Source organism: Cylas formicarius, unplaced genomic scaffold (genome assembly GCF_029955315.1).
Source record: "Cylas formicarius isolate icCylForm1 unplaced genomic scaffold, icCylForm1.1 PGA_scaffold_1__22_contigs__length_36826433, whole genome shotgun sequence".
NCBI classification, from domain to species: Eukaryota; Metazoa; Arthropoda; class Insecta; order Coleoptera; family Brentidae; genus Cylas; species Cylas formicarius.
In genome coordinates this window covers 17471507-17489954 of record NW_026844264.1, presented here as the reverse complement: position 1 = coordinate 17489954, position 18448 = coordinate 17471507, and the positions used below count along the sequence as shown (strand labels likewise).

General features: G+C 33.9%; 1 protein-coding gene across 1 annotated transcript in view; it reads left to right on the top strand.

Annotated features, from left to right (window-relative positions):
* The window catches only part of LOC132696547 (neuroligin-4, Y-linked), a 482552-nt gene that overhangs the window by 368397 nt on the left and 95707 nt on the right, over positions 1 to 18448 (top strand). The gene's annotated exons all lie outside the window — the stretch shown is intronic.

Genomic DNA, 18448 nt, shown 5'->3' with positions numbered 1-18448 from the left:
GCAAAAATAAAGCATTACAAAAGGCTTGACAACAATGACAATAAAAATTATTTGCACGTCAATAAATTTTGAAATATTTATGTAAGTGTAGTCAATTGCACTAAAAAACTCAGGTTTCATTAATGAGGCTTAAAAAGTGAAGAAAAAATATCGAAACAGATGCAGATTGTTCGTATGAAATTCCGAAAAAACTTTTTATTTTCTAGGGAATACCTGGGTGGGATTTTGTGTTAATGTTTGGATTTTTCCTGCGTCGGTTTGTATTAAGTAGAACTAGCTAACGTTTCACCAATCATCCTGTTGCCTTTTTCAGAGCTTGAGTGAAACCGGCTCTCGGTTTAGTCTATCCCTGCTTTTATATTATTTGAGGGGGGAGGAGCTAAATGAGAGGCATAAACACCTTCTCGAATGACTGATTCCCATATTGGTGACAGTTGAAGACCTGGATCGCAGTTAAGATTGTTAGGTTGCTTATAGATTTCTATACACTCTCTTGTGTTCGGCCACTGCTGATGAGTTTATTTGTCTTAATATTAAGGCTCTTTCATGTTCCTTGAGCTTAGTTGATATTTCTCTTCCTGTCTCTCCAATGTATTCTTTGCCGTATATCCATGCCGCATCTGAAATGGAATTTTGTTCTTGACAGATTGAAGATGTTGAACCATTTTTGGACAAGTGGTAAATCTGTTTTTGATGTAATATGTTGTGATGTTTATATTTCTTTTGAAATGTATATATATATATATATATATATATATATATATATATATATATATATATATATATATATATATATATATATATATATATATATATATATATATATATATATATATATATATATATATATATATATATATATATATATATATATATATATATATATATATATATATATATATATATATATATATATATATATATATATATATATATATATATATATATATATATGGTCAGTTATGTTTTGAATGTAAGGAAGGACATCAGTGGCAAGTATTGGGATTGCTGTGAAGTGTATTTTCTGATGGAACGCTTAATATCTCTAATGTGGAAATTATTCGAGAGAAGAGCAGAAGCACGGTGTTTTAATTCTGGGTTCGATAACTCCGGCTGAGATATTTTTACGGCCCTGTAAACAAGAGAGTTGATAACCGATGATTTTTGGGCCAGATGATGATGTAACAATGCATTAAGGCATCGGTCTGTGTGCGTAGGTTTTCTGTAAATACAATGACCAAGTGTTAGGTCTGATTTTCTATCTAATATCGAATATCTAAGAATGGGAGGTTGTTACTAGTTTTTATTTCAATAGTAGGATGTTAGGATGTATAGAGTTTAAATGAAAATCTACCAGGAATTCTTGACCATGAAGCCAAATAACAAAAGTACCATCGGTGTAGCGTTTCTATAATTTTGGTTTTGTTCCGGCGTTTGTCCAAAAATTTGACCCTTATAAGAAAAATCTATAAGCAACCTAACAATATTAACCCCGACTCAGGCCTTGTCTTATAGCTCCCCATCGGACGTCGAGATTAGTCTCTAAGGTCTAACCATTTGGCTTTGACTTTCAGTCTGATGCGGTTGCTGTGACCTCTTATTTCCCATTTTCAGCTCCCACGATACTTCTTCTTCTTCTTCTTCTTAACTATAACTGTTCGTACTTAGTGGCACCACGGTCCTTATATAAGGTGGAACCAGAAAAATGTTAAATTTTATCATCAATGTCATTTAATTTTGCATGTTGCCTTTAAAATCCTGTTAAAAACAAAGGATGCATTAAAGGTTTAGTTGGTTTCTCATATTATTGCACACAGTCAAATTTCGAAAATATATATCAACTGGTACTCTGAAAATAATCAGGATCAAGATCAAGATAATTATCAATGTGAAAAAGGAGAATTTTAAAAAATTTCAGCAAATTCCATGTTCATTTATTGTTATTAAAACATTGAAATAATTTCATTTCATTATTTTATTATTAATCAAGCTCTCAAGCTGGTTGTCGAACTAGCAGGTAAACCAAAAGACAACGTGAAGTTTATCTTTCCCGCTGACCTATTTAAATTCTGAGGTCAATATGCAGTGATATTCGTGAATCAAAAAGCGAGGTTTCTGGAAAACAAAATGAGTTTTGGCATGGCTTATAAAACCGAAAACATACTTCCACACCGGTGTTTTGAAATTATTTTGTTTAACTCAAAATTTAATTGCTTCATATAAAAGGGTTCATTCCGTTTGATTCTTCAGCCGTATGTCCTTTGTATGTTCCTGTTGGAATTGCTGGCTTTACACGGTAAAGTTTTAATGCTATTGTTGAACGTTATAATTGCGTTATAATAAAGGTTAACTGAAAGTAGAGCTTAATTATTAAAGTTTAATCTTGTTTATTACAATCATTTTCTGTGTGGCCAAAATAACACATTGTACGACGTCGTATTGTTGTGTAATTCCTTATACCTACCGGTTATTATTTATTATATTATTATTAATTTAAAACAAAACAGTCTTACAAAAAAGAACCTGACATGTAGAGAATAAAGATTATTCTCATAAAATATGATTACAAAATATTATTTTTTCACCGAAAATATAATCAGACTTTTGATGTTATGGTGTGGTGTTTGGTGGCAAACACTGAGAGTGATGGCAGTCTCTGCGATTTAATGTTTATGTAGACATATCACTTAAATTTATTGTTTGCTGAGATTGACAGTGTTAAATTTAATAAAATATATCTTTTATTTGAAATTTTATTACCATCATATTTTGAGCATCGAAGAAACTCTCTAAATGTTTGCTAAATGCTTTTTAAAAAAATTCTAGTGATATCCTCAAAGACTTTACGTCAATATAACATAGTCAAACATGATTAAGGAAAATTTTTAAAACAATTTTATTTTTTAAAAAACAAGTGCCGTATTACACTTTTTTTATAAGTATTTCGAACAAGTCCCTTACGGATGCACTGGTAAACATTAAATTATGTGTGCGTACGAGATTTAACACACTTAACAACTAATTTTAATCATAATCGAATTGTGATGGAAAACTAATTTTTCTTAAATTCATATGTTTATACCTCATGCAATTACAAGCCCACCCGCTATTACCTATAAAAGCGTCCTACTAAAAGTTCTGAATTACTAAGAAAGGGAACTTTTATGTTTCCGGTATATACTCATAATCCGTTATGTTTTGGAAATGTTTGAACAGGTGCAGTGTTAATTTTTAAGTTTTCAAAAACTTTTAATAGAACACTTATCGTGAAGCACCTTGTATAGCAAATACAGGTAATCCGCATTCGCCGTTTTAAATAATTATATCCACGAAACTGTCGTACATACATGCGAATATAATCTAATCACGACCTAATTGTTCAATCTGGGATCCCCAGAGACCAAACGAGACATAATTCCAATTTTATTAATTTGATTGCTTTAGATGGTGTTTACGTGCGGATGGCTGATTGTATGCGCGATCATGACCAGTATTTACATTGCATAAAGTCGCCATGTGAAACAAGATTACAGCATTCAATAATCGCTGATGAACTTATGGTCATGTCACATGAATTACAATTAATGATTTCCTTTATACCTGGCAGCGGGCGATGTTTAGGCCGGGTAACATATGTTTATATAATGCAGCTTCAATCGGCAGCTGTTACGACCAAATTCTTCCATTCGTCTACATGCTAACTTAGTTCAGTTTGTTGGGTTGAGTTAACTCTCTTCTGTTCTTTCTGTATCAGTTAAAACCGAGTTAAAACCCATATTGGAAAAAAAACATTTAGAAATGTGTAGAGACTTTGTTATATGCAAGCTTTTAATTAATCACAGTAGTTCAAACGACCAAGTAAAACCGAATTTGAACCAGCGAGATTTAAAAGCTTTGTTTTATTAGTCAAGTCAAAAAATCCGCATTTAACCATAGGGAATCGGAACTAAAAATTAACCCGAAATTGGTTTAAATCTGATGCATTTCTTTCATTTGCATCAACTGTCGGATTAACTCGCTTAGCAGTAGGGCTACCGGCTCCGCTCAAATCAGGTTTTTTTTTTTTAATTTAAAATCAGCGGTATCGATTCTTGCATCCCTTTTGGTGTTTCTAGCCTGTATCGTAAATAAAGCGCTATTAAAATATCTATTACTACATTTAGTTAAAAGGAAAGTACAAGTTATTTGAAGTTCGCCTCAAGTTACATAGTTGAAAGGCGAAATTTTGAACTAGAAAACGAAGCAACAATGATGAGACTCCAAAATATGAAGTACAAAACATAACGTCAATTTGCCCCAATTTGAACTACCCTGTCTCTTTAACTGCTTACGATCTCAGTGGTGAGAGTCGAATTTGAAACAACCGGGATATCAAAAAAATGCGCTGCTAATTGTGGAACAAAAACTAAATATAAATTCTTTGGTTAGCGCCACAAATGTGAAATTTGTAATACGTATTCAAGAAATCCGAAAGGGAATGCAGAAGTAACAAACAGAAACTACTTACATTGTACAAGAATGATGACACCAGTGAAGAACTGGAAAATAAATCAGCATACACAAAATACTATAATGGAATAAAACATTATGAAAAGTTGGACATAATGGGGGTGTAATTATCAATGCGTATTGTATTCAAGTATGTAATTTACATGAAAAAAGGTGTATTTTCCATATCCTATTCATAAAAAAATATGCCTTGTATTTAAAATAGTGCTTATGAGGTATATGTTTTTGGAAAACTAATAAATAAGTGACACTCCAATTTAAAAGGACACAAATTTAGTTTATATATTAAAATTTGTGACCCGTTCAGACCAGATTAAACTTCACTTATAATCGACCTACAATAGTATATTATGCAACAAGTGCGGTAAACGGCATTCGACTCACGAATTTATTTGACACGAGCTGAGCGCAGCGGAGCGAGTGTTTAATAAACGAGCGACTTTACCGAACGTGTTGCATACTATACTTTTTCTACGACCGTTAGTTTTTGGATACATTTTCGCAGAACAACATGAATACATTCACTGACATGATGGTCACAACTGACAAACGCCAAATTCAAAGCGTGGGAAATATCTCCGAAAACATCCGATTGCTCCCAAACCCGCTCGGTAAAATCCCGGAAATATCCGAAGTGGCTCTGATCCGTGGGAAACGAAACTGACGTGGTAAAGTGATGCTTCCCGCACTCTAAATCGGTGTGGTGTGTAATTAATTATGTTACAGACGGGAATGGAAAAAAGGTATTTAAGGGGGACATAGCAAAGTAATCTTTTCAAAATGACCCTGAGCCTAAAAATTAAAGAGTGCTATGACATTTCTGTTTGTGTCACCTTTGATTTCACATAAAAACAGCATCGGGTCACGAAAAGCAACAAAAATGTGCCCTCCTGTACATTCAATCAACTAGGCAAACACAAATCGGTTTACATTTCAATCTTTTAAGCGACAAGAAAATCAACTGCAATTAAATCATTCGAAATGAAAACAAATAATTTTAGGTAATTAGGCTACTGTAATGATTTTTACAAAACTTCTGGATTCCTCCTGCGTCGTTTTTTGCTTAGTCGAAGCTGCTAACGTTTCGTTAATCATCCCTTTGGCTTCTTCAGAGCTTGGCTGAAACTGACTGAAACTAAAGGTAAAAGCCTAAGAACTTTACAGTATGATACATAAAGTAATTACCCTGACAGGAGAAATAAGATACGATAAGAAGTCACGGTTTGAAAAAGATTTAAAAAAAAAGACTGGAGGATTACAAGAAGAAAATTGTGGTGGAGAATGAGTGGAATGTTCTTCAAGGAAGCTTCTTCGGTAGTGGTTATCTGCGAAAGAAAATTGTTTCTGTATTAATAGATTTTCATCAAGTTCTTCAGAAAATATCAGCGCTTGCTTATCTTTTACTTTTTTTTTCTTCTTAATGACTACCTAAACTTTTGATATGTAAATTGAAGCGGTATAAGAAAGACTATTCGATGGACGCATTAATTTGAAATGCATAATACTTCCTGACTAACCCAAGGCCTACGTTCTCTGGTACATCCGGACGATTAAAACTGCATAATACTATTCTCCCTTACAAACGCTACATGCACAAGCATTTCAACGTAAATGCAAATCCCTTGTAGCACGTTCGCCGTATGTAATCTTGTTAATATTTAAAAGCTCGTTGTTCCTAAAAACTAATTAATGTCCCGACAAATTACATAGCGGGAGAACAAAAGGCATAGAAATTGCGAACATGAAATATTTCGTTAAGAATGACGTCGACGCGACGTTTTATATATTTCACTCCGAACAGTTGCTTTCGAATTTAATATATATAACATTATATATAAACTTGACTGTTTCTTGTTTCTTTTTGCTGTATCGGATTTAGGTATAATCATTGAAATTGGACGATTCTGCCGTAACACATTGTGCAAAAAGCATGGAGACAACTCGTTGCGTATCTATGTGGTGATAATAGACGTCCCCTTTAGCTTAAGGGTACTTATTTAGTTAATTGCTCCTTCAATTTATAGGAATATAAAAATATTGTTGTCCAGAGGAAGATTTGTTCTTCCGCCAGCAAGGGTTTGTAGATTTATCTATGATTTTCTTGCATTGGTACAGTCGATTTTCCTCCCTGCTATCCCAGGATGCTTCAGATTAGTTAAAGTTGTTAGTCGTTTTATTAGGTTTCCTTTCTTGCTCACTTCAGTAATGTCAATTTCTGCTTCATAATCATAATAACGATCCGATGTTCTCATGGACGAATGGAGAAATAACTATATATGGGAAACTGGAATTTCCGATCAATATTTGGTATGGTCTTTTAAATTATCTACAAGACTTGTAGTTTCTACCTAATGATTTGCTGAATCAACTCGAAAATATTCCTTTAAATTTCGACAAAACATGTGATACATGCACGATGGTGCTCTACCCCAATATGCAGTTGCACTTGGCAGCCTTCTATTTTTATGATTACTCACACTTAACCATGTATGATATTTTACTGTACATATAAATTATAAAAAAATAAAACTACGAATAACTGAGTCGCGAGCAAAGAGCCTTTGAGCCCTCTGGTAAGAGAAGGTGGAACATTCTTATATATTATAGTAGTATTACGAATGAAGCTACGCCGAAACAAGATTAATCGGTAACGAGGAATAGAAAAATTGTTAAAATTCGGTAGATCGCAGTGATTACCCATCCTGTTATCGACAAGCGCCCTCTTAGACACAAGATACTAGGTACAATATCTCGAAGACAGGTTGTTTATTCAAAATAAATGTTATATACTTTTGTGGGTGCATTCAGATAGGTAGAATTGGCTCATGGAAGCTACTATAGAATTTTACAAAAAAAATTAATTCACATATTAACATTACTAATTACTGCAAAACAACTCAACCCAACGTTAGGAGATTTGGATTGGTTCTTCAGTAAATTTGTTAGTACGTTCCTTCCTTACGTAAGCATGAAGCGAACAAGAAGGTTACAACAAAACTAAACTGCTGACCACAATAACTCTGTAACTAAACTAAAAGTAAAACGCTGAATGCAGCTCTGGTAATGTATATGTAAACATTCGGATTAAGTCGCTTCGAGCTGAACAAACAAGACAAAATGTGGGATCGCGAGATTGCTTGCGGATCAAATAACTTTTGTCGATGAAATTATTTGCACATTGTCTTAAAATCCCTAATTGCGTAGCATAAAAGCACTTTGCGCCGTACCCCTTAATAATTCATTAAAATAAGATAAGCAAAAAACAAACACTAGAAAGAAAAAAGTCATGTAGAGCTAATACCTACTGACGAGAAACAACGTGGACAAGTGCCAGTAACCACGCAGAATTTATATTTTCATTTTAATATTAAAAAATGTATCAAAGAAACTTAAACAGGCCACTGCAGTTCTTTGTACGAAACTTCTGGATTCCTCCTGCGTCGCTTTTTGCTGAATCAAACTTGCTAACGTTTCGCCAATCAGAGCTTGACTGAAACTGGCTCGCATTTTACACTGTACCTGCTTGCCACTGTGGTCCTTCCTTACATTCGAAGCATCACTGACCACGTATCAAAAGTTCTACACAAAAATCTCTCAACATCTTCGATCCGTAAAAGACAAAATTCCATTTGAGATGCCAGGAGTTTACAGTTGCATATGCAGCAAAGAATACATTGGAGACACCGGAGGAAAAATATCAACTATGCTCAAAGAACATGAAAGAGCCTTAAAACTAAGACATCAGCAGTTGCCGAACACAATCACGAAACCGAACATAAAACTTTATTTGATAAAACTCAAATTCTTGCATATAATCAATTCTTCTACCAACGAAAAATCCGCGAGTCTATAGAAATCTATAAACAATCTTAACCGCAACTCAGTTCGTTACCTATCAGCAATATGGAAATCATCCGACACGGTGTTTATGCCCCTTATTTAGCTCCGCCCCCCTCGAACAATATATAAGCAGATACAGAGTAAAATGCGAACCAGTTTCAGTCAAACTCTGAAGACGCCAACAGGATGATTGGCGAAACGTTGGCAAGTTCGACTCAGCAAAAACCGCCGCAGGAGGAATCCAGAAGTCTTGAAAAAAGAATATTAAAAATTGTTTTTAATATAATTTTACCAGCATCCTGCGATTGTGATGCAAAATGGAATATATTGCCAGTTAAGAATATTTTTTTTTTGTTTTTTGACTATAGACAGGCTCCTCTAGCGCAGGGCCCTAAACAGACATCAGCTAGTCAATTTTCTGAACAATTAAAATAATTTGTATGATCTGGTGTAATTATGACTGCATTTATTGACTGCAAACCTTGATTTGTTTTTATGTTCTGTACGATAAACAAGAAACACATGATCAAACAACATTACCCTGAGAAGTGCATAATTTTAACAGTCATTTTACGGTCAACCAAAAATAATTGAATTAACCTCGCAAGCCACCATTAAATACCTCAGAAGGTTTCACAATTCGTTGTTTTTATAGAAATGTTGGCAATTTTTTGTAAAATATTAAATAAGATATTTAAATTGATTTACGGCCATAATTTTCATAGAATGGTATCGAGGTTGCTGTTTATGGATATTACCAAAGCATTTCTTAAGAGCGATAAATTAAAAAGGGCTACTAGGCCGGGGCTTCTGTAATTCATTTAACTAATGGATGTATAGTCTTTTCATAGATAATAGAAAGTAACCAATTACTTTTGAATGGAATTATCCAAGGGTGCCCATTAACATACAATGCAACAAGATTATAACCTAAAGTTTCAGAATTGAAATTCAGGTAAACTTGTGGTCTGTAATAGAAAATAATTTTATACCTACCTGTGTTTAATATTCTTTGGTTTGGTATACTACTTAATTTAAGTTTATTAGTAATCATTCTTATTTCGTGTGTAATACAGAGTGTGTTGAATCGTGTGCGAATTATGCAAAATATGTGCGACTCTAGTGTATCTCAGGAGATGCTTCCGCCCAAATGTAGAAAACACTATTCTATTGAGACTAAGGAAGTTATAAACAATGTTTATTTGACTCTCATTGAACGTGGTACCAGCAAGCAAGCATCTTTAGAAGAAACGGCCACTTTGACGAAAATTCCAACATCAACTGTATAGAAAATTGTGAAATATCTCATTTCAGCGAGGAAAAAAAGAAGTGATGCTGACATTTTCTCGAGTGTAGATGAAAGTGATCAAGATATAATACGGCGTAAAATTTACCAGTTATACGAGGAACAAAGGGTGCCTACATTAGATATCTTAATTAGGAGGCTTGAAAAAGATGAAACCGGTGTTAAATATGGCAGAACTAACTTATGGAAGTGTATTCAACACATGGGTTTTAGATTTAAAAAAATTGACAAAAGTTTTAATGGAATCTTTTAGAATTCGGAAATGGCAACAGGAATATCTAGAAAAAATTAGGAGAACAACAAAGGCCAATTATTTACTTGGATGAAACCTGGTTCGATACTTATGATACCCAGGAAGAGGTTTGGGTTGACTCAACTGATAAATGTAAAACAAACGCGCAATCAAAAAGAGGTAAAAGAATAACTATTTTGCATGTTGGCTCTAAAGATGGTTGGATTCCAAATGGACTTTCTCCGTCTTCGAAAAATATTAAAGATTCTTCTCTGGAGTACCATGAAGACACTACCGCTGGTTTAGAAACTAACTAGTTCCAAACATTCCTCCTAATAGCGTCATTGTAATGGACAATGCAAGTTATCACAGTAGACAATTGACTAAAACCCCTTCCTCATGTGACACAAGAGCAACAATTCAAAACTACATGTATAATAACGATATTTATTTTTACGAAGATTATACCACAAAGCAATTAATTGAGGTTCTACAAAGCTTGAACCTACAAAAGGAATACGTCAGTGATAATTATGCAAAAAATCTAGGGCATACAGTTTTACCACTGTAAATTTAATCCCATTGAATATGTTGGGCACCAACTGAAATCTGCCATTCGTCGTAACAATGTTTTTGCCCGTGTTAACTCCAATGTTCTCAAACTTATATAAACCGAAGTTTTTAACATCCCTCCACAAAGTTGGGCAAATTCGGTTAAACCTATAGAAAAAGCAGAACAATCGTATATCCATAATGCAAATAATATAGAACAAATATTATGTGAATAATTTTAAGTAATTTAAGTAGGTAATAAAAATAATTTGTAATTTTGTTTTAGATTTTAACATAAATACATACATAAATAAATAAATATTGTTTAGTATCTTTCCTAACAACACTTCAAATAATTAAATTCTAAGCAAAGTACGGACCTGTTCGACCATATTTCATTCTTACAGTTTGCCCGGGTCTTTCCTTAATTCGTATCAGTTAGTTATATCTATGAACAGACTTTACCTTTTATATGGTAAATAGTTAATTGATTATAATTGCTACTTCGTCGTAAGTATTTAGAGTTACAAAAGGGCACACGCTGAAAAAAATAAATTTATAATACAGGCTGTAGGCACTATTTGGTATTTGAAGATTGCCGAAGCAATGTGCGTGCAGGTTAGATCATTCCTTTATCTACGAAGTTATCGTAGCCGCCCGAGGGTCATCAATTTTCATCGTCATTACGGCCACTATATTTTATCTAATAGTTACATGGTAGAAACGCATAAAAGGACAGCGCTTTCGTACAAATCAATAAATACTTTCCAAGGCGAAGGATTAGTTTGTCTAAAAATTCACTTTCGAAAATCAACCAAAGAAAATTGGTGGACATATTTATTAATTTTCTCTTTCACTTGAGGAGGAAATTAAGTCAATAAAAATATCCATTTGCGCCAGAATTTACCGTTATAGATTAATATTATACGCTAAACTGAGAATCCTCATAAATCGGGACAAGTTATTGTTATTATAACAGAAATTTATCAAAACTTGCTTTATTTATTTATATTTATTTATAATAGTAGTATTCATAATAATAGAATACCATCTATATTATTTTTTATTTTGATTGAGAACCATAACCAATGATATATAGCATTGTTTGATTTATTAAATAAAGTCGTTAAAAAGCGTTCTGGAGGTTTTTACGATAGCTCTTCTAAAATTAAAATTTAGCATTTATGTGATGCAAAAATTGATAAGCATTTCTCTCCCTTAATGAGGCTCTTTAATTAAAATTCTGTTTTGATTTGTTTGCTTTATGTCACCAGTTTCGTAGTTTTCTCTTGACCGATTTAAGAATATATTGATCGACAATCTACGATAAACAAGATAAAAAATTATTTGTGATTTTTATTCCTGCCCGGACGAAATGTTGATTGGATTTGATGATAAATAAATACCTTCAGAAAATTTTCAAGGATAATTACAAATTATATTTTCCATTCGAATGTAACCGATTTTTAATTTAAATTCCGATTAAATTGCAAGAAAGTTTTAGAAAAGTATATTTAATTACAAATACACTATAGAAATAAGATACACTTAATTGCTTAGTGATACATATCAGAAATTTAACGCTGTGACTTTAAATTATGCAAAGTCATTTTTTCTAATCCCTTCTCTAAAATTGCTAGCGTGCGGAACGTGTCATTTTACCGCGATAGTTTCGCTTCCTGCCGATCAGAGCCACTTCGGGTATTTCCGGGATATTACCGCACGGGTTTGAGAGCAATCGGATGTTTTCGGAGGTTTTATCCCAAGACTTGAATTTTGACGCCTGTCAATTCTGACGGTCATCTCAGTGAACGGATACATTTACTCGTTCATTTTAAGTACTCGCTCCGCTCGTGACTCAAATTCCGTTGACCACAGTTTTTACTATTTCTATTATATCCCTTCAATGCTTGAACTTCATAACCGTTTTAACAGTTCGGACATTGCGAAATTAAAAATCGCCTTTCAAAAGCGGTAGTTTTTATACGGGTTTTTAAAAAAGGCACTGAGCCCACAGAAGTTACTTACAGAATTTCTACCAAAATAAATTAAGAATAGAAGCATTTCGATTTATTTTCATTCAATCAATGTGTCATTATTATTTATTAATTTACCAAATTCAAAAACCAATCAATATAGACATGAATCCTCAAATGTAGCAATGGAAACCATTGATTATAATTGTATTATACTGGTTGTTTTCAAAGAGTTAATATTTTTTTGGTTTGTTTTTTTGATCTCTCAACATCTTCAATCTACAACGGTGAAATAATCATTACAAATAATAATGTTTTTCGTAGCTCGTATCATTGTAACTCAGATTGGCTCGTCAATTTTAGTTATAACCTAATACTATTGAATATTCTAGACACTGGGTTGCAAGCGTTTAAATTTTAGATATAATTTGACACCTGCCTCACATGCATCAATTTATTAGTCGCGGGAAAGGCGTTATAGCTATTAGCAGTATAGCCTTAATAATAAGTTTACAAATATCACAAAGAATTTGTCGTTGTCAGGATTCCGGGGCACAGGCTCAAACGCACTAAGAATACAGTATGATAATTACAAATGACTTTTTCGTAATTACCGAAAGGGTTTGCGATTTTTATTACTATATCATTTAACCTAGACTGATTTGATTTATTTTTTCTGCCTTTGGTTTAGGCTGGCCAGAGTTTTTGGTAAATTAATTTTGGGAAATGTAAAAACGGTTTTTAATAAACACTTTTTTTCAACAACACTTTCCTACCTCACCAAACAAAAGCTATCCAAGTGTAACAGAATAAAGATGTTTTCGGTAGTGATATTTTCTTTGTCAACATTCTTGCTAATTCTATCGCCAAGTGGTATATTTTCTAATGTGTATTTTACGAAAGAAAAAGAAGTTCATTTTTTGCAGTTAAATGATTGTTCATTGTATCTGCTTTTGTTTCGTAGTCAGTTGTATCTTTCGAGTTAATATATTTTTCATATCCCCTGGGCACAATAAAGATTCTGGTAAAGTTGAAATTTAAAACGTTGTTCAAGAAAAGCTAACACAAATTTAGGTTTTTTATCGTTTAGCAATATTATCGCATTCGGCGAAGTCAAAAACTTACACTGCTCTAAATGCATTATTAATTTCCCAAAACTATGTCAGGAACTATACGGAATGACATGATCTCGAGCACAACCTCAACTTTGCGATTATTTCATATTAATTTTTCCTGTCATATTAAATTTACGAAGCCGTCGAAACTACCAGCCAAGACGGCCATTACATCTAAAGCAAATTGAAGAAACTTCATTATAAAACCATTTTTGCTGGGTAATGTTTTAAAAAAGGTCTTCTCGAAGATGGCATCTGAAAGGGAGCAAAGGCCTAATATCGATCCCAGACAACTTCCGGCCAATAAGTCAATTACTGGTGCCGTACAATGGCATTTGGCAGAGTTTCAAGACGATCACTTTATGATTTATCCCGGAGAAAGATAACGGGAACCTCTCCCTGTGCAATTCGGGCTTTGAATTTTCCGACGTCTATGTTTCGGAGATTCGGCGTGTTACCTATAATTTATTTTGATGTATCTCGTCGCAAACGACCGGGAAATTTTAATTTCGAACAAAAATTCTGTGACCGAATTTATAAATTTCGCTTTAGTACAATGTTGTAGATTTTAGGCAAGTACATAGAGGAGGTTGAAAAAGGAATCAGTTATGAAAACTTTATGGTATCATAGTTTATTATTGTCAATATTTACTGATACATATGATACGGAAGTTATGCCATACTTGTCGATTGTCTTTCTATACAGTTTTACAATAACAGAAAAAAAACTGTGTTTGACGTTTACACAAATATTACTCCAGTCAATGAAAATATACAGGGACCAATAATAGTATATTATGCAACAAGTGCGGTAAAGAGCATTTAACTCACGAGTTTATTTAACACGAGCGGAGCGCAGCGAAACGAGTGTTTAATAAACGAGTGACTTAAAAGTTTACCGAACCTGTTGCATACTATACTTTTTCTACGATAGTCAGTTTTTGGCTACATTTTCGCCGAGCAACACGAATACATTCACTGACACTGACTGGCAGTCAGAATTGACAAACGTCAGATTGAAGGCGTGGGAAATATCTCCGAAATCATCCGATTGCTCCCAAACCCGTGCGGTAAAACCCCGGAAATGTCCGAAGTGGCTCGGAAACGTGGGAAATAAAACTGACGTGGTAAAGTGACGGTAGGTAACTAGATATTTCACAGACGGGAGTAGAAAATAGTATATTATGCAACAAGTGCGATAAACGGCATTTGACTCACAACTTTGGCACTAGCGGAGCGCAACGGAGCGATTTTTTAATAAACGAGTGAGTTAAAAAGTTTACCGAACGTGTTGCATATTCTTTAATTTTTCTACGACCGTTAGTTTTTGGGTACATTTTCGTAAAACAACACGAATACATTCACTGACATGACTGTCATAATTGACAAACGTCAAAATTCAAAGCATGGGAAATATCTCCGAAAACATCCGGTTGCTCCCAAATCCGTACATTAAAATCCCGGAAATGTCCTAAGTGGCTCGGATCCGTGGGAAACGAAACTGACGTTGTAAAGTGACGCTTCCCGCATGCTAGATCGGCGGGTAATTAGGTATTTTACAGACAGGAGTAGAAAAAAGATATTGTAGCTCAGCGAACAGTTACTAACTATAGTTATCAATATAGGTTTAATAATTTTTAGCAGCATGTTTGAAAGACCTGATATTTAGAAGCTTAAAATCAGAAGAATTAGAATTAGTTATACGGGTAGTAGACGTCATCTGTGAAAGCAGTAAATTTCATTTTATTAAAAATAAAGGGAGGATTCTGAGTCAATAAAATGTTATAGAAACAAACAAGTAAATGTAATTTATTTATATTTTTCATGGTTAAACATTTGGTGTCTCCTCGGCATTATATTACGCTATATATTTAATAATGAATTTCTTTACTCAATACATTATTAATAACACAAGGCGATATTACAACCACAAACTCATGATTAATGCGAAAAATTAATGAGTCCTTAATAAGACAACCTTTGTTTATATTCGCCCACATAAAATTACTCATTCGGTAAGTAACAAGTCACCAAAAATCACATCTAAGAACTGACTATTAAGAAAGTTCCGTTACGCAGCTGGTTGCAGTTATTTTTTCAGATTCCAGCCATTGCGTTGCTGAACTGTATCGAGCCGAATGTTCGGTTTTCCTAGAAAGTTAAAAATGTTACGCTGATGTTAAAATAAGTGAATTTAAACCCAATCGGAATTTAATTTGACCACATCAAACTGGCCCAGCATGAAAGGCCGAAAATAAATTTGGGAGAATTTCGTACTAATGATTTCAATCTAAAGTCAATTTTAAAACCCACAGCGATCCAAAATAACTTGCACTTCGGCGAACTTTTGCCGGAATAAATCCCGAAATGCTGAACACGTTTCAACTTATCGTCAGAGCAAAATTGATGATCACAATCAAGGAAATTAAATTGAACGTGCTACCTCATCCTCTATTCATTAAACGCGAAACTGCATTTGCAACGCCTTTTTACATTGAAATTGTTAGTTGCGCCCACTTGCGTTCTAATTAAAAGCGAAAACAGCGGAAAGCACATTCAGCGAAAGGTGAATTTGCTTGTGGTAATTTGTTGAAACAAGTAACTTAAGTGGTTCACTTTCATTACTTAAAAGTTTTCGATTCCCTGTCTGGCAACCCACTGCTAGAAACAATTTTAAACTAAATTTAGGAGTTCAAAATGTTGTCTGTATAATGTCGAGCAAATCACTACGTCAATATTTCGAGACACGGTAGTAATGTTTTTATATATCGTTGGTATGCCGTATAACCATACCATATAAAATGCCGCATTTATATTAAAATTAGAACTAAATAATAGATACTGCTTAAACTACATCAAGAAATAACTTGTAAGGAAAAGGGTCAATATGTGTTCTACGTCAACTTGGCTGATGAGAAACGAATTTACTTCTTCTTCATGTGCCTTACACGAATAACCGGCGTCGGCGATCTCTCGCATCTATTTGCCTGTTGCATATTTCAAAGTGGATGCACAAATAGAAGGAACGACAAAGGTGAAAGGCTATACTAGTGGTGGTTTGCCAAAGCCTCCCTAGAGGAAATCGACGAACTGCTTTTAGATGGATATACCGCGGGTCGGACTTAAACCATCAACTTCTCGCAGAGTAACCCGACGCACTAGTTATACTTAGACCAGAACTATAGTGTTTTTACAACCGACTCCGTGATTAACTTTGCATACTGTTTATTACTCCAGCCCCTTATAGATCACCCAGCCGAGCAGACCCTTACCCGTAATCATTCCGGGACCGTCCTAGGAATTTATCCACTTACTTACAAGCTTACTTACTAACAAGCGGGATATGTACATAAAAAAACAGTTCAAAGTAACAATTTACTCCGTTCTATTTAATTACGTTTCTACATACTAGGATTATTAATATACAAAATATTAAATATAATAACAATTAGATATCATTCACTTAATAAATCGTCACTATCGCTAGTGTCGTTCTCAATAAATATTTTCTTCTTTTGTTATTCATTTTTCACAGTTAGACCAACTTTGTACTGAAATTTTAGCTACCTCTTGCCGAATTCCGGTTATGGCACTATCATGGTCCACACTGCAGTTATGTCTTCTTATATGCGCTTTCAACTAACCAAATCATCTCAATCGGATTAAATTTACAATAATACTGGGGTAATCCCAAGATTTCATGTCCTTTTTGTTGTGCTATCGAATCGATTTTGTAGTCTTTATTAAAATGTTTAATATTTAATAATTGCAGAAGTTGTTTTTTCGTGCTTCTTTATTTGAACAAGTATTTGGAATTTTTCTAATTTGGGCTGAATGATACGAGGCATTATCCAAAACAATAACAGTATTTGGCTTTAGTTTTGGCAACAGTTTATTTTCCACACTTTAATCTTTGAGGTTTTTGGCAGACAAAAATAAGGCATTTCACCCAACCCAACTATTATGCGCTTTCCATGTGAAGGGTACACGTTGTTGTTATCACACGATCCTTTGTTTACTGTGTTGGGAGGGAGGAACCACGTTTCGCCAAAATACACTATTGGCCTATTTTGCTCTCGAAATTTTTCAACTCCATTTGAATTTAAATTCTTTGAGATTCCATTAGCACTTGACGTTAATCAATTGTTTGGAACTGAAAATCCATTTTCTTCAAAAAAGTACGCAACGACTCTTTGGCACAACTGATGTTTAAGTCTGTCGGTACATTTTTATGCAGTTCTTCTAGGGTTAAAACACTCTTCACTTTACCAGCGTCATAGATTATACGCCTAATTAGATCTATGTGTTGCTCTTTAAAATCTCGAGAAGTACCAGCCTCTTCTCTCACATTCCTTTTGACTTTCCCATTTGCTACAATTTTTCTTACAGTTGACTTGGGAACTTTGGTCATGTTACTTGTTTTTATTGCTGTTCCTACTTCCCCTTCTGAATTTCTTATAAAATTGTAAACATTCAAAATAATTTGCTGAGATAGTTCGTCTTCTAAATTGTCAATAGGTTCGAGCAGCATCTCCACTTCGTCTTCAAATTCTGTGTTGTTTTCCATGTCTTCTTCAAACAGGGGAACATCTGCTTCATTCCACTGTCTCCACATTTTAAAGTGTTAAAAAACAGGGACCTTTAAAAAAATTTTAATTGTAAGATTCTAATAAACATTTATCTGTATTCTTATGACGTACCTGTATCCACCGCGAATATAATTTATAGTGTTATAAAAACTGTTGTTGTTTACAAATCGAAGAATTATGTAGAAGACACAAAAATACAACAAGAAGAATGCTGTTAATCGACAGGCACAGAAGACAAAAATGATTATTTTCAAACTTACCTGTTAGACAAATAGAGTACAGGTACTTACCCTTATGCTTCGAACTTGAAAACAGCCTCGCAGGAGGAT